This window comes from Vombatus ursinus, unplaced genomic scaffold (assembly GCF_900497805.2).
Source record: "Vombatus ursinus unplaced genomic scaffold, bare-nosed wombat genome assembly UNPS02014826.1, whole genome shotgun sequence".
Classification (NCBI taxonomy): Eukaryota; Metazoa; Chordata; class Mammalia; order Diprotodontia; family Vombatidae; genus Vombatus; species Vombatus ursinus.
Genome location: NW_020954604.1, coordinates 11,862,645 through 11,889,198, shown reverse-complemented (window position 1 = coordinate 11,889,198; position 26,554 = coordinate 11,862,645). Strand labels below are relative to the sequence as shown.

The 26,554-nt window shown below is 42.3% G+C and overlaps 1 protein-coding gene across 9 annotated transcripts in view; it reads right to left on the bottom strand.

Annotated features, from left to right (window-relative positions):
* Positions 1 to 22,229, bottom strand: part of TRERF1 (transcriptional regulating factor 1) — a 288,027-nt gene extending 265,798 nt beyond the window's left edge. For 3 of the 9 annotated variants that reach the window (XM_027838391.1, XM_027838393.1, XM_027838390.1), the window contains exon 1: positions 21,391 to 21,604. The gene's annotated coding sequence lies outside the window, so the exon portion shown is untranslated. Of the gene's footprint in view, positions 1 to 21,390; positions 21,605 to 21,818; positions 21,843 to 21,998 lie in introns of those variants that run through there. The other 6 variants (XM_027838388.1, XM_027838392.1, XM_027838394.1 and 3 more) reach the window with 4 other exon arrangements.
* Positions 22,230 to 26,554: the final 4,325 nt, after the last annotated feature.

Here is a 26,554-nt window from a genome sequence, read left to right as displayed (position 1 = left end):
GAGTTCAAAATCTAACTCTTCAATCTCACCAGAATGGTCACATCAAGACACAATCTGAACAAAGTCAGCATACCTCGAGTCTATTCCATTCAAGAATCAATATTAGTCCTTGTTTAATCCACCCCAAACAGTAGAGATGGGGAATCTTCTTTTCAACAAGTGCCACTGACTCAAAAAAAGAAAAAGTTAATTAAAGGCCAAACAAATGAAAATCAACTTAAACTGACTTTTTCTTGGATGACGTGAAAGGTTAAGTTCATCTAGTTTTCAAGTTAGAGGAAAAGAAAACTTCATTTGTGAATGTAATAAATATTTTAAAATACGTTATACTTCAATCTGGTGTTCTATTTCCAAACCCTGCTTCCTGCACTCCAGATATCATCTTTTCCTCTTCCACCAGGAACTTGGACTGCCCCCCCCGAAACTACTTAGGGCTCTGATAAATGAGCAAATCTTATCACTTTCTGGCCATTTTCAAAGCATAGAGCCCCAGGCACATACCTACCCCCTTTCCTAGCTCCCCTTTATGTATAGTCTTTCACCATTACAAGGTAAACTCCTTGAGGGAAGAACAGTCATATTTCCCTATATTTGGACCTCCAGTGCTCAGTACAGTGTCCAGCCAATAATAACAGCTTGATAAATGCTTTTTCAGTCATTCATTCATATTATGATCAGTATGGTGGAGGGAAGAAAATGCAAAAAGTGAGAGTGGTAGAGTTGGAGGTAAGAAGGAAAACAGAGAAAAAATGAAAAAGAGAAACAATCAATCAGAGAAAAGAGAAACAGAAAGGAGACCTGGAAGGGCAGAGAGATAGAGAGAGGACAGAACCAAAGAGCCAAAGAACATCAGAGAGACAATTCAGAGGTTCCTAGATTCTGACACAAATACATTAGTATCATTACACACTTAAAGTGATCATCACACACTTAATCTTCCTCGGTCTGAGTTTTCTCATCTATAAAACAATAGGTTTAGACTAGACGGTCTTTCAAGGATGTTGCTTGTGGTAGAAATTTCTGTTCAGGTACAGACTTGGACTAGATGACCTCTGCAGTTACTTTCCACTCTGAGACTGTGTTTCCATTCCTATGATCCTCTTCCAGCTATTCGTTTGGCCTTGGGCTTCCAGGTCTTGCTCCTTTTCCCACTATCACCGCACAATGCAATTCTCATTAGTTGATCAACCACTGTTCACAGTTGTTCAAATTCCCTTCACCCGTAAATTAATTAGTAAGTCAAAAAGCATTTATTAATTACTAAGCACCTACTATATGCCATGCACTATGACTAAGCACCTATTGTGTGCCAGGTACCTATGCTAAGCACTAGAAATATAAAGATGCAAAACCAAGGTCCCTGCCCTCAAGGAGCTCACAATCTTAACAGGGATGATAATATCCAAATAGCTAGATGGCACAGTGGACAGAGTGCAGGGCCTGGAGTCAGGAAGACACATCTTCTTGAGTTCATATCTGGCCTCAGACACTAGCTGTATAACCCTCAGCAAGTAACTTAACCCCCCTTTGCCTCAGTTTCCTCATCAGCAAAATGAACTGGAAAAGGAAATGGCAAACCACCCCAAGTATCCTTGCCAAGAAAAGCCAAACGTGGTCATGAAGAGTTGGACACAAATGAAACAACCAAACAACAACAATGAACATACAAGATATAAGCAGTGTAAATGGAAGGCAGTCTCAGAGAGAAGGGATTAGCAGAGTCATAAGCCACCAAAGACTCACTCTCCATGGGACTAGGGGAGGAGAAATAATTTCAGAATAAATATAATTAATAAATAATTGAGTATTATTAGAATACTACCTGAGCTGCAGCTGCAGGAAGTGACCAGACCAGCATTATCCAATGAACTCAAGTCCCCATTCTTGCTATGTAGCATAAACCAGAAGTCTCCAACACAGGTAGCTCATGGTCAAAAAAGAAATGAGTCAGTACAGAAACTGGCTACCATTATAGACAGACTCCCCTTCCTCCATCAACAACCCTCCCTCTCTGTTACCCCCAGGAATCATATGACTCAGGGGAAATCAGAAGTAGATGCTCAAGGTCTGACCAGGTTAGAAACTACAAGGGTCAATAAAAAGTTAGTTCTGGAAAAGGCATTCAAAATTTAAGCAGCAATTATTAAATATCTACTATGTGCTAGGTGCTATGCTGAAGAATGGCAATGTAATGCAAAAGAAAAAAAAGGAAAAAGAAAAAAGAAAAGAAAGTCTTTCTCTTCCAGGAGATTCCATTCTATGGAAGGAAAAGAAAACCTACCCAGGTAAGGAAATACAAAATATACGCAAAATAAAGAGGAACAGGATAGGCTTTCTGTAGGGAGTAGCACTTAAAGGAAATCCTTAAAGGAAGATAAGGATTCAATGTGCTTATAACGAAAGAGTAAAGTTTAGTTCTAAATCATCAAAAATGGGGACAAGGAAAAGATTCATATCTTACCTTTTTATATTATGTGAAATTGCCAGTAGTTAATAACCTCTACTCTGATTACTCCCAACCCACAGCTCCCTCATTCCCAGAATCCCAGTGCAATATTTACATGCCTTAGAAAATAAGCAGTCCGACTGCCCACCGACAGAAAAGATTTGCAGGGAATAAGCCCCTGGGAAATGGGGCACAGACATTGTCATTCTGGAGCCAATTAACTCGACTTTCATATGAATGAAGAACACCCCACGTGTTCTGAAAAAAGACCAGATATCTCCTGTGTCCTGTGCTCTCTACTGGGGAAAGTCAAGTCTCTCTTCCAGGCCCAGCTGGAGCATAGCTCTCCTCCACATTCCTCGTTTGGTCTGAGCAGAAGAACATACATTAGTATAGCCTTTCCTCGATAAGCATGAGCAAAAAGCTAAGCCAGCTTAAGGTCTCTTGCTTAATAAAATTATGATCATATGCATGGTCTTTCCACAATAGGACTTCAAAGAACTGGGACCAGGTTCATGTGTCAGTTACACTCTTTTGGCATCTCTATCCACTTCTTAGCAAGAGTACAATAGACTGAGGGCAGGAACTGTTTCAAATTTTTGTAGTTAATTCTTTTTTTTGTATCTCCAGCATCTAGAACAGGACCTGCCTCATATCTAGTTGCTGCTAAGTTTTCAGTTGTGTCCAACTCTTCGTGACCTCATTTGGGGTCTTCTTGGCAAAGATACTGGAGTGGTTTGCCATTTTCTTCTCCAGCTCATTTTACAGATGAGGAAACTGAGGCAAACAGGGTTTAGTAACTTGTCTAGGGTCACAAAGCTAGTGTCTGAGGCTGGATTTGAACTCAGGAAGATAAGTCTTCCTGCTTCCAAGTTCAGTGCACTATCCACTGCACCACCTAGCTGCCCTATATTACATATAGTACCTTCTCATCTATTCAATATTCCAATGCTTCAATACATGTGTAATCTTAGTGATTTGGAAGTGCCCTCCAATAGCTAGCTATGCCTGCACTTCCTATTTTGTAACTTCTGGCCTCTCAAGTTCCCTGAAGAGGATTTTTCCTGACTCTTTACAGACAGACATCCTGAAGATACCCCACTGGGGCACTGAGCTATCCACCCATCATCCCTCTCTCCCCCTTACCAGCCCATCATCTTTTTCTATCACATATTTCCCTGGTGATATATTTTGCTCCTGTTCTTCAAATTTTCTCATTCACTGTGTTGCTGCCTCTTCACACTCAACGTGTACCTTTCCATTATCCTCTGTGTAATAATCTTTTTCAATTCTTCAGAGACCCTTGTTTCCATGTTTTGTAGTCAGACACCACATCTTACTATTAATAACAATAACTGACTTTGATATAGCACTCTAAAGTTTGCAAAGCTTACTGATCTTGACAACAACCCTAGGAAGTAGGTAGGACAGCTATTACTAGACATATTTTATGGATTTTTTAAAATTGAGGTTTAGGGGCTAAGTGAATGAGCAGCGTCACTGGCTACAGGCAGAATTATCCAGGTCTTTTATGCATCCCTGGCTCTTTCTATTACATTTAACACTGCCCCGTTTGAGGGTTCTCACTGTCCTCCCTAGAGCAGCTAGGTGGCACACCAGATAGATGGCCTGGTCTGCAGTAAGGAAGACTCATCCTTGTGAATTCAAAGTTAGCCTCAGACATTTTCTAGCTGTGTAGCCCTGGGCAAGTCATTTAACCCTGTCTGCCTCAGTTCCTCATCTGTAAAATGAGCTGGAGAAGGAAATGGCAAACCACTCTACTATCTTTGCCAAGAAAACCCCAAATGGGGTCACGAAGAGTTGGAAACGACTCAACAAAAAAACTCTCCTCCCTATTTCCTTTCCTCTAAGGTAAACAACTCCAGTTCTTCTGAGCATAAATTTAATTTTCCAGAATGTCAATAATCTTGGCTTCCTTTTAGAAAGAGCACTGGATTGGTAGTTGATCAGTCAGAGGATCAAGATTCAAACCCCCCCCCATCCCCACTCTTGCCACTTGTTTGTCCTTGGGTCAAGTCACTTACTATCCTGGGCTTCAATTTACTCAACTATAAAATGAGATTGGAGTAGACCGGTAGTGTTAAACTCAAATAGAAACAGAGACACTAAACCGTACATAAGGATAAGTGCAGGCTGTGTACTGACTTTGAAAACCACATATTCACATTATTGGTGTTCAATTGAATTTTTAATTGTTAAATATTTCCCAATTACATTTTAGTCTGGTTGGACAATGTTGCTACTCCATGTTTGACACTTCTGGAGTAGGTGACCTACCTATAAAGTCCCTTTCAGATCTAAATAAAGCTATGATCCTATGACTTATGAATCCAAATAATCTAGTTCCATCTACCTATGGGTAAAGGGGAACCCAGAAGTGGATACAAGAATTGGGTAAAGATCCAGAGTGGGCTAAGTATGGTAAAAAGCTTAGACTACTATTCCATGGTCAGGATTTTGGCTTTGATCAGGACCCGGAGGTGGGAGTAAAGGAGTAAAGAGAGGAAAGGCAGTGGACAAAAAGGAGAAAGAAATGCAGTGAGGCATTATGATGACAAAGAAGCAATGACTATGGGGCAGAAGGATAAGGGCAAGAAGAGGAATCAGGATAGAACTGAACTATAACTGAAAGAAGATGAGTAAGCCAGAAGCTTCTCAGCTAGGCAAGTAGGTGGCACAGTGGATAGACTCCAGACTTCCTGGATTCAGGAAGATCTGAGTTCAAATCTACCCTCAGATACTTACTAGCTATGTGAACCTGGGCAAGACAGTTAACTGCTATATACCTCAGTGATCTCCGGTGGATTTGGATGATAGTGATAATGATGATAATGATAAAATGGTGATAATAACAGCACCTACTTCCCAAGGTTATCGTCAGGATCAAACAAAATAATCTTTGTAAAGAGCTTAGCACAAGGCCTGGCAAACAGTGGGCACTTAATGAATGCGTGTTTCCTTTCTTCCCTCTGAATTAGAGGGAAAAATGAAAGGAGCATTCCATTAGATAAACATTTATTAAGTGCTTACTATGTGTGAGGCCCTGGAGACACAGACAAAAATGAAAACAATCCCTGCCCTCTAAGAGGTTACATTCTATATAGAGCAAGTCTTCGGCCAAATCTCTCCAAGTTTAGCGACAAACTTTTTCCCCAAAAAAATACACTGATGGCAAAGAACCAGAAACAAAACAAGTTGAAGTTCACGACTGTAATAGAATACTGTTGCTGTTTTTCAATTGTGAATGACTCTTCATGACCCCATTTGGGGTTTTCTTGGCAGAGATACTGGATTGGTTTGACCTTTTCTTCTCCAGTTCATTTGACAGATGAGGAAACTGAGACAAAACAGGGTTAAGCGACTTGCCCAGAGTCACATAGCTAATAAGAATGTGGGGCCAAATTTGAATTCAAGTCTTCCTGACTCCAGGCCCAGTACTCTATCCACTTTGCCACCTGCCTGCCCTAGTGGAATATTACTGTACTGTAAGAAATGTACAAGATGAATAGGGGGAAGTATGGAATAACCTTACATGAACTGATGAAAGAAAAGTAAGCAGAACCAAGAAAACAAAACAAAAACAGCAGCAATATAAATGGGAAAGAACAAGAAAAAAAAACAACTAAAACGGAGTGCCACAAAATTATGACCAAATTTGGCCCCAAAGAAGAGATGAGAAGCCACACCCTTCCTTTTCAATATGTTGGTTAGTTTAACTTTTTTTCTTTCCCTATTTTTTTTAAAATAAGGAATTTTAAAACTTTTTAATCTCTACTAACCGGGCAGGGACAGAGTAGGGACACAGCAGGAAACTGAGATGACAGAAAAACAAAAAAGATCACTAAACATTATTTTAAATGACTAGGGAGACTCACTAAAACCCTTAATGACATTTGGAATGAACATCTTTGTATATGTTTGTATGCATGTTGTCTCCACCATCGGACAGGTAAGCTCCTTGAGGGCAGGGACTATCCTTTGCCTCTTTTTGTATCCCCAGCATTTAACACAGTACTTGGCACATAGTAGATGCTTAAGAAATATATTATTGATATGTTGATGTGATTTTTCCTGGGAACATTTTTTATTTCTCTTAAATATTGGTCTATGGAAGAGAATATTGTACACAGTAACAGCAACGTTGTGTGACAACAGATTCTGTTAGACTTAGATCACTGCACTGCTGAGTAAAGCTAAGAAAATTCCAAAAAACTCATGATGGAAAACGTTATCCACACCCAGAGAAAGAACTATGGAATCTGAATACAGATCAAAGCATACTATTTTCCCTTTTTCGTTTTTTCTTTCTTGTGATTTTTCCCTATTGTTCTGATCCTTCTTTCACAACATGATTAATATGGAAATTTATTTAATATGATTGTACAGGTGTAGCCTATATCAGATTGCATGCCATCTTGGGGAGGCAGGAGAGGAGGGAAGGTGAAAAATTTAGAACTCAAAATCTTATAAAAGTGAATGTTGAAAACTAAAAATTAATTTTTTTCACTTTTTAAATTGGTCTATGGGAACACAACTAACCTTGACATTAGTAAACCCTCTAAATATTAACCTGTGGTCCCTAGAATTTAATAAGGCTAAATACATTGGCTTAAACAACTATGTCATTTACTTAGGATGGTGATTCCTAGCACTAATTCTGTGATGCCCCAATGCCTCCAATCAAATATCTCCTGAATTTCTACTATGTATATTAATAGTGGTATCAAAGGGAGGGTGAATTGCTTGAGGGAAGGGACTCTTTTTTGCCTGGATCTCTAGGGGCTACCTAGCATAGTAAAGCTACACATAGTAGGGGCTTTAAAAATGCTCATTAGATTGGATTAAATAAAAATCCTGTGAGATTTTACAAAAGACAAACAGAATAAGCCTCCTGTTTCTTGGTATATTATCAAAATTCTGCAAAACTCGTCAAAATAAAATTGGTTATAATTTATCTCAAAGTAAAAAATTAATAATAGTAGGAGGATAATCATGAATTTCAACAAGCTATTTCTAAAAGGCTGGAAACTAGTTTTAGAAATAACAGAGTAGGAAAGCTGGAAGGAGGGGAGGTATTTTCTCCAAGATTACTTTGTATCTGTTTTGTTTTATATACACTTATTTAAGTACAAGTTGTCTCTCCCTATAGAATTAGGGTTCTCCAGGAGAGGGACTATATCATCTGTGTCTTTGTAACTCCACTGCTTAGCACAGCGCTAGGCACGAGGTAGATACTTAATAAAGGTTTAATTTATTGACCAACTTACTGATTGGTGGCTGGAAAAAATCTTCTCAAAGAACCCTAGCTCTCCCCAATACGCCCTAATCAGGTAGAGACTATATGACTTCCCGTAAACACAAAAATTATTTTACCCTTTGCAATTTTTGCATCCAGCCATCATCTTATTACACTACAATTATAAGAGTATTTTTTCCATAAATCTCTTTGGCATTCAATTCCTTCCAACCCCAAGATTTCAAAGCTTTTCCCACTACAGTCTGCCCACCCCCACCCCACTCAACTCAAACCAGCAAGTTAAAGAAAGAAAGAAAAAGAAAAATGGGGGGGTGGGGAATCACAGCTGTTAAAAACAGCATTTGCTACAAGTCAAAGCCTTCAACCTTTTTTCTGTTTTCTCTTTTTTTTTTCTTGCACATAGCATTTATTTTTTCAAGGACACATAGCCCCTCCTCTATCACAAATCTTGCATTAAGTGTTCATGTGTAGAGGGCAGTTGGGGTGGAGAAATCTAATATTCACTGGATTTCCTATTTTGACTAAACCAGCACAGACAGAAATACAGATAAGGCCTTGGATAACTGATTTAACAAAATGTCACTTATTATAAAGGATGGGGGATGGGACAACATTTGCATTCCTTTGCTCAGTAAGAGCCTGAGCCAAAGGATGGCCTCCCTAGCCATGAGGCAGAAAGAGAATCAGGGAAGAAGGGGGGGGTGACCCTTAAGAGATGATTTAGTCCAATTCTCATTTTATAGCAGCAGAAACTGAGGTCCAGAGAGGACAGTTAGAGGATCTCAGAAGGGGAAAAGTGACCTGCCTCCAAAGACAAACAGCTAAGCTAGTTTTTTGTCAGAGGAAGAATTAATCCTGGAGTACCCAGTGTTTCTTTTGCAACTCAAAAGTGAACTAGAATTTATAGTTTCCATGCTAGGCCAAGCACTACCACTACTACCTGCCCTAACTGAGAGATTCCCTTTGTACTGTCTCTCCATTTTCTGCTTTTCCAGTAGAAACAAGAAAAAAATTGCTTCCCTTCCCCCCCTAAAGCCTTTCTCGTTCTGGGTCCAATCAACCTTTCTAGACTCCGTTCACATTAACTCCCTTTCTCACACTCTGAACTGCGCTACTTTGCCTTTTCTTTCTATGGCAGTTTACCACCTCCACACTTTTCCATAGGCTATCCCTCTGCTCTGCCACAAATGCTCCCCCTTCATACCCCTGTCTTAGAATCAATCCTTGGTTTCACAAGTGCCACAACCTCCTAGAGACCTTTCGCTCTCCCAAATGTTAGCTCTTAGCCTCACACAAATTGTTTTTCATTGATATTAGCCCCTTTTTGGGCAAAAGCTGTTTTCACTGTGGTCTTTGTATCCCCCAGAGCTTAGCACAATATCTAGCACATAGTTGACACTTAAAAACACTGTGGCACAGTGGAAAGAGGCTCTAAGAGTCAGAAGATCTGGGTTCAAATCCTTCGTGACACTACCTACACGACTTTGGGCAAATCACAACCAATCTGAGCCTCAGCTTCCTCATCTCTAAAATAAGGGGCCTGGAATTGATGGTCCCTTCTAGTTCTAAATATAAAAACCACTGAATTGAATAGACATAGTTCTCGGGGTTGCTTTTCTCCTCAAACAAATTACAAGAAAACCAGTCCGGTGAAAAATCATTATCCCACTGAAGACAGGGTCCCCTCTATGAGAATTTAAACCAACACAACCCACCCCCTTCTCTGGATTATATCATTTCATGAACACAGCTCTAGTCTCCCCAAGAAGACTGTCAGAGGCGGTAGGTTGTATTCCCCACCCCCCACCCCAGTAGATGCCTAGCACACAAGGAGGGCACAACTGGACTCACTTTTGATTTTAAGCCAACATCTAAATCCAAAAAAAAAAAAAAAGAGTAAGGGAGGCATCTAAATATTGTCATTTGGGTGTGATTTGGCATGAAAACACTTCATGGAGGCATGGAGCCTCACTTCCTCCCCCTGCTTCCTTCAAAACTCAGCCACAGTGCCAGGTGTCCTCAGAGTAGGTGACCACCTATCCTGACCCCACCTCCAGTTACTCATCCATTATTCAGCCATATTGGCCACTTTGCTATTCCTCACACACAACGCTCCTCCTTATTGCCCTCTGCTGTCTTCACTTCTGTCTCCTAAAATCCCTGACTTCTGCAGGAGGCCTTTCCCCAAATCCTCAATTGCAAACATGAAAGGGCTCTTAGCTGGTTTTTGTGTCTACTCTCTAGTGCATTGTTAGTGGAGTTGTGAATTGAACCAATAACCACTGGAACACAATTTGGAACGATGCCCAGAAAGTTACCAAACTGTGCATGTCCTGTGATCCAGTTATAACACTACTAGATCTACCCTTCCCCCCAGCCCCACCCCCCAGCTAGATGGTTCAGTGGATTGAGCACCAACCCTGGAGTCAGGAAGACCTGAATTCAAATCCAGCCTTTGTGACCCTGGACAAGTCACCTTAGTATCCTCATCTGGAAAATGAGTTGGAGAATGAAATCAAAAACCACTTCAGTACCTTTGCCAAAAAAAAACAACCCAAACGGGGTCATGAAGAGTCAGACACGCAACTAAACAACAACAGGCCTATGCCCACCAAAAGTATCAGAGAAAGAGGAAAGGGATCTGTGTACACAAATATTTGTAGCAGCCCTTTTCATAGGAGTCAAAAATTGCAAACTAAGGGGCTGGCCTCCTATCCAGGAATGACTAAATGAATGATAGAATAGAATGGAATAGTATTATTCCATTAGAAATGATGAAATGGACAAGTGCAGGAAAACTCGGAACAACTCCATAAACTGATGCAAAATGAAGAGAGCTTAGAAGTAAAAGAATAATTTATATGATAACAACATATATTAAAAACAACAACTTTAAAAGACTTTAGAATTCTGATCAACACAATGATAAACCACAAGTCCAAAAGAGCAACGATGAAACATGCCTCTTACCTCCTGCTCAAGAGGTGATGAACTTAAAATGCAAAAAAGACAAATTCATTTTTGGACATGGCTAATATGGGAATATGTTTTGCCAGACTATGTAGCCTATGTAGTATGAGCTTTATTTTGATTTTGTCTGTTTTTAATTGACTCAATGGAGGGTGGAGAAGGGGAGTGAAATGGAAGAAACATTAATTTTTTAAATGCTTACTTGAAAAAAATTAAACTCAAAATAAGACATTTTTGTTTGTCATGGACCTTTTGGCAGTCTGGAGAAGCCTATGGACCCTTTCTCAATAAATAAGCATTGGTTAAGGACCTACTATGTGCTAGTCATGATACTAAGAGCTGGAGATACAAAAAGAGACAAAAAATCCGTACCTTCAAGGAGCTCACAAGCTAATGATTATTTCTCAGAATAATGTTTTCAAATAATTGAAGGAAATGTTGTTTCAGTTAGAGGTGAGTGGGGAAAAAAAGATGGATTTTCTTCCCCATCCAAGTGTACAGATACCCTGAAATCTCTCTATAGGATGGACCTCAAGAACCCAGGGGCTAGGTAGGGCCTTCTCCTCTGCGATTACCTTCCTTTGTGACCTTGGGAAAGTCATTTCCCCTTTATAGGCTTCAGTCTCCTCATCTATAAAATGAAGGAACTGGACTACATGATCTGCAAAATCCCTGCCACCTCTAAATCTGTGCCCCTGAAGTCTTAAACTTATTTGTAAATCTTGGCAGAAAACCACAAGACTTTGTCATATGATAGAGGCCCAATTAAAAAAAAAAATACCTTCCATCTCAACTACCTGAATACTTCACCCTAAAGTTTTATTGGCCTAAATTACTTTGAGTTTCCCAGTACCTTTATACATTTTCTGCACTATCTACTCACTAGAGGATTAAATTATATGAATTTCTTCCATCATCTCTTCATATTTCTCATTGGTTCACTTCCTCCCCTCCAACTGAATCCATGGGGAACAAATCAAACTGATAGGAATAATAAAGCTGATCTTTCAAAAGAGACCTCTCAGTGCTAAACAGATTCAATTTAATTCAAAAAAAGTCAACATGGGCACCTCAAACTCAATGTATCCAAAACTGAACCAGTCATCTTCTCCCCCTAAATGAATTCCTCCTCCTAATTCCACCATTTTCTGTCAGAGACCCACCATTCTCTCAGTCTCCCATGTTGATAATATATCAGCGCTATATCAGAGTATTCTCTCCTTCACCTACCAGGTGCATCCAATCCCTGTTACCAAGACCTGCTGATTCTAAAATCTTAGCAGTTTCTCTTATATCCAGGGAGGCAGCATTAGTACTGTGGAAATGTACCCTCGATGGACTAATGGGGGCATGGGTTCAAATCCAGACTCTGCCACTTATCATCTGTATAATCTTGAACAATTCACTTAAATGCTCCAGACTCAATTTCCTCCTTTACAAAGGGGGCAGCTGGATTTTATAAACCCTAAGATGCCTTACTCTAAATTCATGATCCATCCTTACTAGGCTCACTGTTACCACCAGAGTATCAACCGTCTGAACTATTACACTGTTTTCTTATTTTCACTCCTTTTCTCCCTCACAACCTGCTGCCAGAATCTTTCAGATACGTAGATCTGATCTTGTCACTCTCCATTAGATTTTAAGTTTTTTGAGGGCAGGGACTATCCTTTGTCTTTCTTTTTTTTTTTTTTTTTTGTATTCTCAGAACTTAATATAGTACCTGGCACATAGTAGGTGTTTAATAAATGTTTATTGATTATTTAATTAATTCGGCTTATAAATCTTCAGTGACTTTTATTGCCTCCAGGAAATATGCTGCCAATACACTACAGTCAAACTAGCCTACTCTTCTTTCCCCCAGACATGCCATGTCCCTTCTGTCTCAGGGCCTCATCTTACATGGTTCTCTTATGCCTAAGGCTGCCATCTTTCTCTTCAATTACTGAATTCCTGTCCATGTTTAAAATGATACTCAAATACACACACCTAGCTGCCCATATCCTAATGCCTATACTCTTCCATAAAGTTTTTCCTGATGTCTGCCCTTTCCCACTTCCCTTGCTAATAAAAACTTGACCTTTCTTTTGCTACTACCATGGAATGTAGAGCAGAGGTGTAAACCCTCTGCCAGCAAAAAAACTTCCAAGTGTAGCCTGAACCAGTTTAAAAGATAATTGGGAAATATTTAACAAAATAAATAAAAATAAAACATAATGTTAATTTGTGGTTTTGTAAGTCAATATGAGACCCACCAGGAAATATTTCTATTTGAGTTTGACACCACTGATGTAAAGAATTAGGATTATCTGTGATTGTCTCCTCTCTCCACCTCTTAACAGACTGTAAGCTTCATGGATGCAGAACTGTTACCTACATTTTTTATCTCCTTCAGCTCTGCCTATTAGTTACTCAAGAAATTTTTGTTGACAACACCTAGCTTGTGGAAGGTATTGAGCTAGGCATTGGGAGATAGAAAGGTAGATACTGCTAAACTATCAAGAGATTTGCAGAGGACCTGGGTTCAAATTCCAGTTCTCCTATTTTCTATTTGACCTTGAGTCTTTTCATTGCTCTGGGCCTCGGTTTCCTTCACCTGTAAAATGAAGTGGTGAGACTTGATGGCATATAAGATCTTTCCCAGCTCTAAATCTATGTGATATTATTCATAACAAGTGCCCAAGTAATTAATTCAAGAGGGATCAACATTAAAGGTAAAGAGGCTCATCAGGTTAGAACTTGCAAGAGGAGGGAGAGAACACTTTCACCTGGGGCAGTCAGAAAAGGATGGCTTCATTCATCAACTAACAGATTGTTAGTTGTCTGAAAAATGCAAAGTCCCAAGCATGAGGGTTTTTGGGCTTTTTTCCTTCACACAGTCAGTCATATTATTTCCAAAATACATTTCATTTCTTCCATCCTCAGGGGGCTCACATTTGACATGGGGGAATACAACAGGTTCACCGATAAAAGTTCATCATCGGTTCTACGCTGCAACTTTGGTTCTACACCAACCAATCCTCTCTCTTTCCATTGTCCTCCTTATGACATTCATTTTCAGTTCTACGCACATACTCAAGTTCTCTTGCTACACAGCAACACCAGCAAGATGTCAATATTGAAATGATGAGCTCCATTTTCATGGGAAGCTCAGGGTAAGTAAAAGAGATCTGCAGTTTTCCCAAAGCATTCCCTACTACTCTCTTTGAGGGCAGCTAGGTGGCACAGTGGATAGAGTCCCAGGCCCCAGATTCAGCAAGACTTATCCCTGAGTTCAAATCCAGCCTCAGACGTACTAGCTGTGGGACCCTGGACAAGTTTCTTACCTATGTTTGCCTCAGTTGTCTTATCTGTAAAATGAGCCAGAGAAAGAAATGGCAAACCACTCCAGTATCTTTACCAAGAAAACCCATGGGGTCACAAAGAGTGAGACATGACTGAAACGGCTCAATACCCCCACCACCCTGTTCCTCTTGTTCAACTCTAGGGCCAGCTCAAATGATGAGATACACACCTATCTTCCTGGCCATAGCTCTTGGCATAATCCCCTCTCCCTTCAACAGGAACCTTGGACTCAGCTCCAAAGACGGAGGGCTCCCTGATAGAATAAGGCAAGGGTGGGGAACCTGTGGCCTTGAGTCCACATGCAGCCCTCTAGGTCTTGAAGTTCGGCCCTTTGATAGAATCCAAACTTTGTTCTGTGAAGTTTGGTCAAAGGGCCACACTTGAGGACCTAGAGGGCCACATGTGGCCTCGAGGCTGCAGGTTCCCCACCCCTGGACTATAGCCTCCACATCAAGTCAAGCAATCTCTACCCTTGCCCTTTTCCAGCTCTCATTTATAACCAGTCTTCCCCTATTTGAACATAAGCTCACTAAGAGCAGGGACTATTACCTGCAATTGTATTCCAAGAGCTTTAGCACAGTGCCAGGGACACAGTAAGTGCTCCATAAATACTTCAGCTCTTTATTTAACTACCCACCAACCAAGTAAAGTGTTAACAAGTAGCACCTACTTTAAAAAGAATTTATAAAAGTTTGTTCCCTTAGGCTAAGTTAAAAACCCACTGGCAACCTTGTTTACACTGATAAGAAGGAGTTAAAATAAACTTTTCCCCACCCTGGCTCAAATAGTCTCAAGTACTAAATCAGATGGAATCTAAATTAATGAAACTGAATTATACATTGACTAGAACTAGCCTGGAAAAACATTTTTTCTTTGGGCATCAGCATTTTTAATGACTTCAATTTCAATAATGTAAATAGTTTAACCTTAGTAGAACCTGAAAACAAGAGCAAAAAGTAATGGGGGAGGCGGAAGGAACAATTGAGAGTAAAGAGAGGTGGAGAAGATTTTAAGTGCAAGAATTAGAGAATGATGGAGAGTCTGGAAGGATTTTTTTTATTTTTTTTTTTTGGCATAACATCTGAAAAGTGATCTGATTTAAGAAGAGCCCACCAAACTACCACCTAAGTAGCCCTTTACAGTCTGTGGGGCAGGGGCAATGCCTAGAGAAAGGACCGCTGACTAAAAATGCAAAGGGGGCTTTCCTAGGCAATGGCTGAGAAAGAAAGGGGAGCCCCTTTGCAGAATTTCTCCCAAGGGGCCTGAGATTTAAATCCATGCCTCTGCCTATCTAATTTCTTAAACCAGCCTGGGAATCAGAGACGTCTTTTCCCAATCACATTACAACTAGTTTTCAAATAAATCTAATCCGAGGGCTAAATTACTCTGACTGAAGATTCTTTTCCCCAGAAGAAGGAACTCACTCCTACCTTTGCGCTGCTCAATAATGCAGTCAAATGGGCTGGGGAAGAAAAAAAAAAAGCTTGCAAGATTTCTGATGCAGACTTAACTCTTTGGGGCTCCTGCTGTCACTGTTTCCACAGTGGACCAAGCCTCTCCACTCTCAGCCTAGAATGAGTTCTTAAACTGGACTGCATGAATAGATTTCAAAGAGTTCTTGAATTTTTTTTAATACTTCGATAGCTATTTCAACACAACTGGTTTCCTCTGTGATTCTATGTACTTTATGCATTTAAAATCATTATGTAAGAAGGGGCCCAGAGGCTTTACCAGACTGCCAAAGGGATCCACAGCACACACACACACACACACACACACACACACACACACACACACACACACACACCCCCTCTTAGGAAAACGTGCCATCATCATGCAAGGTACCATGCCACCTTATACCCTTCCTTCCATGTGGCCAGCTCTTATCTGTATGCACAGAACCATAATTACCACTAATATCTGGAAGTCTAAGAGTCTTTTCCCCCCCAAACCTACACTCTTTGCACCTCTCCCACTCACTCTTATACAAAGACTTTTTTAAAAATCACCTACCCAAAAGCAATTGTTGAAAATCACCTTTAAATTCATTAATTCATTCACTAAGCATTTATTAACCCCCTACTATGTATGTGCCCTAGGCAGTATTCTGGATGCAGAGGGTACTAAAACAACAGTCTCTGCCCTAAAGGATTTATATTCTGTGGGGAAAAACCATTGACAAAGAAGGAAATTTAATTTGAAGGAAAACCAGTAGCAAGGGCACAGCTACAATTAAGAAAAGTTTGTGTAGCCATGCTCTAAAAGAAACCGGGGCTACTAAGTTGCATCAGTGAGGAGGAAGAGCTGTCCTACCTACATATGCAGAGGTGGAAAGAACAAACAAGGCCATTTCTCCCTCCACCCCGACCAGGATAAAGCCCAAATCACCTGCTTTCTCAATAAAATTAAGTGACGCAAGGGATTCTCCAGCTCCTATTACCTATCCCAAGGACCCTGTGAGTCTTATAAAAATCCTAGCAGTTTTTTAAAAATCTGTTTCATAGTAGGAGATAGGGGGGCTTATTTTACCCAGAAGAAAAGACTTCATCATAGAGCCACTCTCTGGCTCATGTTACTAAGACTGTACTAACTTCTCAAAAATGTACCACACCACCCTAGCCGAGAAGCATTCCAGTAACTAAAACAAAGCTGTACTTTCACAAATCAAGCATTTTTCATCCCCCCCCCACTTTATTCCCTTCATCCTTCATTGAGATGCTAATTCAGCAATTTCATTAATCCACACACATCACACTGGCCCACCCAGGACCCCACATCCATCCTCCTTCCCATTAGCCACCAGGCTTTATGAGGCAGGAAATAAAACCTGGGGGGACTGGGTATTGCTTGTGCACACTGAAAACCCAGCACCTGCTCCCACCACCTGGGATCGTAGCCTCTGGTCTGAATCAATCAATCAACAATCATTATTAAATACCTACTAAGTTGAAGGGGGAGCGGTTTGAAGGGCAGAGAAGAAAGATAGATACAAAGACCTGAAGGAGGGAAAAAAAAACAATCCCTGCCCTGCCCTTACCAAGCTTACATTTTATGGGGAAAAATAAGTAGGGATAAATACAGGGAAGGAAAGGAAACAAGCATTTATTAAGCTCCTACTAAGTGCTATATATTGTATCTATTATGTGTTAACATTTACAAGTATTACTTCATTTGATCCTCACAACAATCCTGGGAGGTAGGTACAGTTGTTATCTCCTTTGTACATTTATAAAACTGAAGCTAAGTAAATGCAAGGCAATAGGAAAAGGGATCCTTTCAATATCAATTTAAGAAAAGAAAACAAGCTTATCTGGTGTTCTTCCCACTATATTCATGCTGAAAGATAAATAATGTTATTGTGAAAACCACCTTAAATACACAAACTGTTCTCCATTATCCCATGTGGCAAGGCCACAGAAAATCTGGCTTAATCTTACCCACCTGCCAGCTCAAAACAACACCCCCAAACATTCCTCTACTAGGCCACCTCCCCACCCATGTGACTCAAATTCATAATATCACCTGGGATTTCTGGAAACCTATATATTCTTTTTCTGAGTCAGTTGACATATGTATATAATCTTGGAGTTCATCTCTCATCTGTGAAATGGGCTAAATCAGACTTATACCCTGGAATACTCTCTCCCAGACTCATTTTCCTCATTTGTAAAATGAATATAACAGCAACTACCTCATAGGGCAGTTGTGAGGATCAAATAAGTTAACCTAAATAAAGCACTGTGCAAATCTTAATCAGTAGTTTTCAGTCACATTCAACTCTTCATGACCCCTTTTTGGGGTTTTCTTGGCAAAGACACTGGAGTGGTTTGCCATTTCCTTCTCCAGCTCATTTTACAGATGAGGAAACTGAGGCAAGCAGGGTTAAATGACTTGCCCAGGGTACAGCTAGTAAGCATTGTCTGAAGCCAGATTTGAATTTAGGTCTTCCTAATTCCAGGCCACTATGCCACTTAGCTGCCCACAAATCTTTAAGTGCTATATAAGTATTATTTTTTATTATTATTATTATTATTATTGGAGCTGGAAGGACACTTGAGGCCATCAAGTCCAACCCCTGCATTTTGCAGATAAAGAAACTGAGGCCCAGAGGGATGAAATAACTTGGTCAAGGTCACACAGATTTGTATATCTCAGGGAACAACAACTAGTTTTAACTTTAGACAACCATAATTATTAGGCTTGTGACTCTACTGGAGAAGAAAAGAGTTGAGGAGGCTAATTAAAAATTTCAAGCTAAAAAATTATTTCTGGATTACTCACAGTCTTGTATTATCTGTACCACAGCCTCAAGTCCCCTTTCATCAGCATTATTTCAAGTCTGAATGTAAAAATCACAAGGCCTCACAATCTACATCCTGAAGAGGAAGTAATAATAACAATAATAATAGCAGTTAGCAAGCATTTATATAAATGTACTTGAGCCTCACAACCATGTGAAGTAGGTACTGTTGCTATCCCTTTTTTCAGATAAGGAAATAGGCTGGTCAAGAGAATTAGAGACACAAGTCCTAAGCACCCCATTTCACAGATGAATGAATGAATGAATGAATGAATAAAAACATTTATTAAGTGCTTACTCTGTGCTAAGTACTAAGGATACAAATAGAAAAAAGTAAAACAACTCCTGGTCTCAAAGAACTCCTAAGGTCATGGAGAAGACAATAAATGAGAAACGAACTCCAATATGGCAGCCAACCCAGAAAAAGAACATCTAGGTTGACAAAAATCCCAGTCCAATGTGTTTCCACCAGGCCAGTCATCCTTTTGGTTGGCTATCAATAAACACTTAGAATACCCCCACGGCACAGATTCTAAGTCAACTACTTACTTAAATGGGTTTCAATTTCCCCAATACTTCCACATTAGCTACAGCTTCATAGATGTTCACAGAAATATTTTTAATGATCCCAAAGGACCTTTTGATTTGTTAAAGGGAAGGAACCAACTGCACCCCCAAACCAACCAACCCCCTCTATAAGCTTTTTTCTAAAAATCAGTACTTTAATATACAAACCTGGTAGAAAATACTGAAGGATTCTATCCTTTCAACATCCACTACCATCTAAGCCACCAAACATTCAAGGCACAAGATGCTTAAAAGAAGACAAAACTGATTCACACTTCAATGTAGTCCACGGGCAACATTTTTTTACAACTATGCTTATATAAAATACTGTCCTACCTTAACCCATATCACTACGTGTAAGCCTTCACTGTCAAGCTTCAAAAAGGCCTATGTTTATCATGGAATCTGTCTGCCCCAAACCAAGAAAAAACACTTGGAGATGTCAAACTCTCCTTCAAACAATCCCTTGGCAAAAAGGACTTGTCTCAAAGGGAGGAGCCCAAAGAGGTGTGGTACCGCCTGGGTACCATTTCCAATATATCACACATGACAAGCACCATGATGTTTTTTTGAGGGGGGGATGAAAAGATATGAATTATGATTCATGATCTTCCAAACCTTGGTTACATAAAGAACATTCTAGGCTTAAAGAGAAAACTGCTGTCCCTGGTTTAATGGTCAACATGAAGGCAATAAAATAAATATCTCATTTAAAAAAAAAAACGCAAATGATTCTCCTTGGCACGGAGGTGAGGAAGGGCAATAATTCCGCTATCCTGGGATAAATCCAAGTAAAGATTTTGTTCACTCTCCCAGCACTCCGCATAAGAACACACCCCAGACTTTCAGTTTTTCAGCTGGTAAAAAATAACAGAGCTAATTTGTTTAAATAATGCCTAGTTAGGGAACATTTGTTAAGTGACAATAACAGTTTATTCCTAAGTGTCTGGAAGCTCAAACCCCTGAAGCAGGCTGTCTGAAAGCAAAACTAGAAGAAAAAAAGAAAAGAAAAGAAAAACTCAATGTCCATAACATTCAGAAATTTTTTTTTTTTTTACTTTTTATTTTTCCTGCTCTAATGAACTCCGGTCCACTGAGCTACCCCCCCCCCCAAAAAAAAAAAACCTAACCAATTTCAGGTGAACTCACTGCCCATCCTTTACTTGTTGGGTCTCCAAAAGCTGGGCAGGTTGGACCAAGCACAGGTACAAGAAAATCATTCTGGTAAAGTTGAAATCTGGATAATCAAGGGTGTCTGACAGGCAGGCAGACGTGATAAATCTGCAGAAATCAGGACAAGGCAAGGGACCAGGCCAGGCTGCTGATCTACCAGCTAATAGCTGAACAGCTCTATTTGTTGGAATTTTTATAATGATCATTTTCAATCAGCAAAGTCCACAGCAAATATTTGTGAGCACTGCAACTACAAATCTCTTTTCTTAAACCTTTCTTTAACACTTGAGTATCTTTTTTGGGGCACTGGGGAATGAGTTTCGAGATCAGAATTCAGCTCTCTCCCTGACGTGGCCTGCTAAAAAATGAATTCAGTTTACATGCTTCCATGTGACTTTTTAAAAACTATTCTGCCATCCCCAAACAAATGTCATTCCCAGGCATGTATTTCACAACAACAGCACAAGCCATGTTGTCACCAACCTCTATGTAATCCACTCAACTTGCCAACAGCTACATCTAGTCTTGGGATGAGTTTATCTAACCACTGAAGAGGCCAGTGTGGAACACATGGAGGAAGCAGAAGGGATTTTCCTTCTTGCTTAAAGATTCTTTAAAAAGCACATGTTCCAGGCACAAGGCTGGTTAGAACCTGCCAAGCCAGGTAGCCTTCACACCTTCCAAAGCGCAGAGGAGCATGGTGCTCTGGGGGAAAAAAAATACCTGTTTCTCCAGCCCCTCATTTATATCTTCCTAGTGCCATACTCTCTCGATTTGGAAAGGGGCAGGGTGGTGATGGCTTGCAGATAGTACACCTAGTCTGTCCCATTTGGGTGGCTACACACATAACTTCAGGAGAGTACCAAGACAAGCACATATACAAACTCCCAGCCCACACAGTTCAGGCATGCCCCCACGGGCAACGCACACATGCATGTCAAAAAACCCAAAAGGCACATCCCTAGGGCCCTGTGGTTCTTCGGCTGGAAGAATGAGGGCTTTATAACATTGCAACTCTCAATGGCGAGGCCCTCTCACCACCACACCCCACCCCGGGGCTGCCAATTAGAGCACTTGCGCCCCCCACCCCCTTCACCAGGGATGTCTGGCAGCTTAGGGAGGGAGAGGGAAGAGAGCCGAGGGGAAGGAGGCCCTGCCTAGCCATACTGAAAGTAAAGGAGAAGAAAAAAAACTTTTCCTCCCTCCACCCCCCACCACGTCCTTCTTCTCTCTCCCACCCCCACCCTAACTCTTCCTCACAGAGGAACCCCAGCTAATACAAAAATGAAACTTATTAAGTTTCTTGCCTACCTTAGATGGCTCTGCAACAAGTGCATGTGTGTGCAATCCTACCAGGAGACCGGTCTCGGCTGGGGGGGTAGGGGGGAAGGAGGGGGTGCAGGACTGATGGAGTAATTTCAATATTAATTTATGACAGAGCCGCCTCCTCTCTCAGCGATACTCACTTACAGTACAACCCTCCTCCTGTAAACAAATATCGCTCCGCCAGGAAACATACTCCCCATATGCATGGCCCCTTCCCCCCTACTCAATAGCCGCCCCCCATCCCCCCCCATGCATGCTCCCCCCCTCCGCCTCCCTCCAGGAAGCTCCCCCCTGCTCCTCTCGCAACCCCCCCCCCCCCCCCCCCCTCCTCCTCCCCCTCCTCCTCTCCTCCCTCCTCCTCCTCCTCCTCCTCCTCTCCTCCTTCTCCTCCTCCACCCAAGCAAGAAACTTACTCCGCATAAGCCTACACCCTCCCTTCAGGAAATCTACTCTCCATATGCATACAGCCTCCCCGCAGGAAATCTACTCCCCACTCCCCCACCCCGTCCCTATATGCATGCACCCCTCCCCTCTGGAGATCCCTCCCCCTCCTCCTCCTCTTCCACCAGCGCCCTGCCCGGCTAGAAACTTACTCTGAAGCGTGCAGTCTCCTCTACCCTGGAAACTTACTGCCCTGTATAACGCCCTCCCTTGACCCCTCTTCCCCAGTGCTCTTCACGCCAGCAACTTAAAAAGTCTCCGCATGCAGACTCTTCTCTCCTTCCCTCCTGGAAATTTGCAACGCTGGGCTCTGCCCGGGTGCATCTACCCTCCCCTCCAGGAAACTTACTCCCCATCTGCATGCACCGCCTCGGAGCCTTAAGCTAGGAGGAAAGGGGAGAAAGGAGAATACATCTGTATCCATCGCCCCTCCCCCGGCTGCAGGCCGGGCAAAGCCACTGTAACCTGGTCTTACCTTTGGTTCTGCCCCCCCATATCCTCCCCCCTCCCCAAACCTTTCTTACCCCGCTCCCCAGCGCCCCGTCCTCGCTCCCATTACCCACCCCTAGCAACCGTTCCCAAGCTCCTCTCGCTTTTTTTAATTTTATTTTTTTTAATCCAAGGATGCAAATTCCTCCCCTGTCAGCAAATCGACTGTCAAATTATTTTCTTGCAAAAGGAGAAAAGGGGAGGGGAGGAGGGAAAGGAGAAGCAGAACAAGGAGGAGGGAACTGGAGGGGGGGGAAGAGGAGAGGGCAAACGTGGAGATATCCCTCCGCTGAGATGGGTCTGGCCCCGGGCTGAGAAAGCAGGAAGTAAGGTGTCCAGCGCCCCAGCCTCTCTCAGCCAGCCCAGCAGCCCGAGCAGCCCAGCCTGAGCTTGGGGGACCCGACCTCATTGTTTGCATCCTTCCGACTGGAGCTTTGTTATTTACTGATTTATCTTGCAAAAGCTCGCCTCTCTCCAGGGATCCAGGAGGAGCAGGGAGATGCAGGAGATGGGGGGGAGGGGCTCAAGTCCAATGCCAAGGGAGGTAGGGACCGCAGGGCAGGTACACCGGCCGCCCAGCGGAGGACCTGTCAAGCCAAGCTGTAGGGGAACCCCCCCTCCCCTCCCTCACTCTCTCCGCCCTTCACTGCTTCTGCTAGTGGAGGCCTGGAGGAGGGGGCGTGGGTATGGCCTGGGCGCTGCCTCCTAGATCCAGACCTGTACGGGAGCGTGTCCTGCTATGCTTGAACCGTCCGCCGTCTCCCGCACCCCATTTACTGGAATTCACTCATCAGTAAATTGAAGTCTGATTTGTTACAATTTCTCGACTGTAAGATGAAGCAATTGGGGGGGAGGGACAGGGAACGTCCTCCACCATATTCCCCCACATCCCCCCGCTGCTTTAGGCTTGGGGACCCAAACGGGGCGCCCAGGAAAAGGCTTCGGGCTTGAAAGGTTCAGGGCAAGCGCATCCCTCTCTGAGCGAGGAGGATGGGGGGAGGGCGGCCCAGGCTCTAGACGTTGTAGAAAATGTAGATCTCTAGGGAGGGGTCTCAGGCCCTCGGAAGGAGGCTAGGGAGGGAGGTTGCCTAGGAGAGAGGGGCTGGGGGCAGCGCCTGGGAAGGGGAGGGAGTGCATGGGGTGCAGCCGCTGGAGTACGCCCCTCCTCACACGCCATGACTGTGTAACGTGGTGTAAGGGAGGAGGGGACTGAAAAAGGAGGCAGCCTGAGCTGGGTTAGTATTGGTGCAAAACCTAAACCCTTTCCTCCCGGTCTCCTCCTCCTCTTCCCAGTCTCCTCCTCCTCCTCCTCCCCGTCTCCTCCTCCCAGTTGCCTCCTTCTTCTTCTCCTCCTCCCCCTCCTCCACCTCCTTCTTCTCCTTCTCCTTCTCCTTCTCCTTCTCCTCCTCCTACTCTGCGGGGGAAGCTGCTGCACCCAAACTCTGAGCCAAAGAGGGCTGCGAAATAGGCGGGGTGGGAAGATGAAAAAGCACTAACGGGTTAAAACATCTCCCCTAGCTGCCAAACTCTGCCAAAAAAGCCACAGTATGGTCCTGAAGTTAGTGTGAGCCGGAGCGGGTATGCCCAGGTGTGTGCCCTGGTCCTAGAGTCTGTGTCCCACTTCCTTTAAATATTTCTTGGACTCCCAGGCCGAGGGCTCATCAGACAAATGTCTTGTCTGCAAGCCAGATCAAAGGTCTCTTTCCTGGAGGACCGACCAGACGTGCCGAGTTATTTCCAAAGGGGAAACTTACAGTAGGTTTCTATATTTCAGTAAGACAATTAAAGGTTTATGAGGGGGATGCTGGGGAAGGGAACGGATAGATGGATTCCCTCCTTTCACCCACCCCAGTATTATGTAACGACAAATGGCAGCCAGTCTTATCCAACCACCTATCCCTTTTTTCCTCTCCCCTTCCCCTTCCCCAGCCACATGGGTGTTGGGTGTGGACTGGGTGGGGGGAAGCTATATTGGGATCTTTAAGCATGAGGTCATCGGCTGGAGAGAGCTGCTGCCAGAGTAACTGAGATTATGTGTGTATTTTAAGGGGTGGAGGGGCAGGAATTCTTGGAGTTCTCCTCTAACACTTGGAAAATTCTCCTTCTAGCCCAGTTTGCGGTTGTGGAGGGGCCTGCAGAAAGGCCAGCCGGTCCTGCTTGTTGGAATGACTTGACAATATGCCAGTCCCTAAGCACTGCAACTTCACTTTTAGACAGTCCTGTGTAAGTTGAGGAGGCATGGCAATAGTTCACTCCTGCAGATTGGTGTACTGAGAGGCAGTAACTGCTCCTTCCCTCATGGATGCTGGAGTACTCAAAGACCCAAGTACTTTTTTGAAGTACTTTCCCTAAAAGCCTGGTTTAGGTAGGACCAAGTAAAATCACTCCATCCAGTAGGTACCAGGGGAAAGAACGTATCCTGTATCCTGGACAAAGGCATTTCTCAATCTCAAGGATTACTGGGAAAGGATGGCCCTCCTTCCCAGAAGCCACTGGGGCTCATAGTAGGGACTGAGAAGAAATGGTGCTGTTTGCTTTTTTCAAAAAAGCAACTGAGACTTGAGACTGAGGTACCTTTGGAAAAGACCTCAACCCTGAAGAGACTCTGAAAGAACCCAGTTTAGGAACTTTGAAACCAACCAGAAAGGATTTCATCTTGTCTCTGTCTCTTCCCCTCCTCCTAATACCTTTCTCAGATCCACTTACAGGAATGAGACTAGAGAGCAGAGTATGGGGTTTGGGAGATCAAAGATGATTTAGTAGAGCCATTGCCACTTTAAGCCACCAAGCTCCCTGATCCTGAGGTTAACACCTGCAGTTAAACTTGCAGCTTAATATAGCACCCTCTCCCATTCCCAGTGAGTACAGAATGTCAGCTTCCAGAAAAAACATGAGCCTTTCTTGATTACCTGGAGCAAGGAGACACAAGGAAACCAGATGCTAAGATGATCCAAAGATTTTCATTTACTCAGTAAAGATACAGCATCATAGTCATCTCTCAATTATCCACACAAATTAAAAAGAACCTCAGTTCTAATGGGAGGTTAGGAGAGGTAGGTTCTCTAATTCTGTTCCCAATTCTACAGAATTAGGTGGCTAGACTTGGTCATTTCAAAGGCCCCTTAGAGCTAGGAATGTGTTGGTAAATGTTTAACAACTGGCTTTTTGGGGGAGTAAGAGTGGAGGGAAATATACCCATGATCCACTTTAACTTTAATTTACATTATTAAAATTTTCTCCATCACTTTAAGTCTTAAGACAGTCAACAAAAGAAAAAAATCAAGCCCCAATTTTGTAGCCTTTGCCTATTTCCAAGGTGTAAATGCTCACACTGAAAATGTATGAGTACCTTTCTCTCCAGAGCCAGTTAGAGTTGGCTCCAACACACCCAATGCTTACGGCCTTAAACTTCTAATAACAATTCTAATAGATCACATTTATATGGCATTATTAAGTTTATAAAGAACTTTCTTCATAACAACCCTGTGAGACAAGTAGAATTTTAGGGGGAAGTAACTTCGCCTGTCTTCGCCTCAGTTTTTCTCATTTATAAAAATGAAAGGGTTAGAGTAAATAATCTCCAAAGTATCCTTACAGTTCTAACTCCTGTGATCCTATTTCCCTAGTATTATCCTGATTTAATAGATGAGGAAACTGAGGCTCCACATATCAAGTAACTTACTTAAAGGTTGAATAACTCAGGGCACTAGGTCCCAGGTGTGTTTTAATTCCTATAAGCCAAACTCTCTAATAACTGGTATTAGAAACATGTTCAGCCACAGACTTTAAAAAAAATTCAAAATGTTATCATGGATCACAAATCTTATATTGTATTCCCCAAGCTCCTCCTGGAACTAACAGTGCTGTAAAATTATAAGGTGTTATGTAGTAGCATTATTGTTATCATCTATAGGTTTGAGTTCTCTATTCCCAACACTTGGCCCTGACCTTCATTGGTAGGGTACATTTTAACCTGTGTATTCAGAAGAAATCTTGCAAAAAAAAAAAAAGAATTCTGCAGCCTCACATTGCTGCTGTATTCCTCTACTCTTATCTAGACAGCCAGCCTATAACTACCCCACCTTAGCACAACCTTGACCAAAAGCTGACTGTTATCTCACCATCTTCAACCACTACACCTTTTTACCAACAATGACAGCAGATAGCCAAATTGATGTGAGTTTTTCCTTTTCTCCCTTCCTTTGTCCATTCTTCAGTA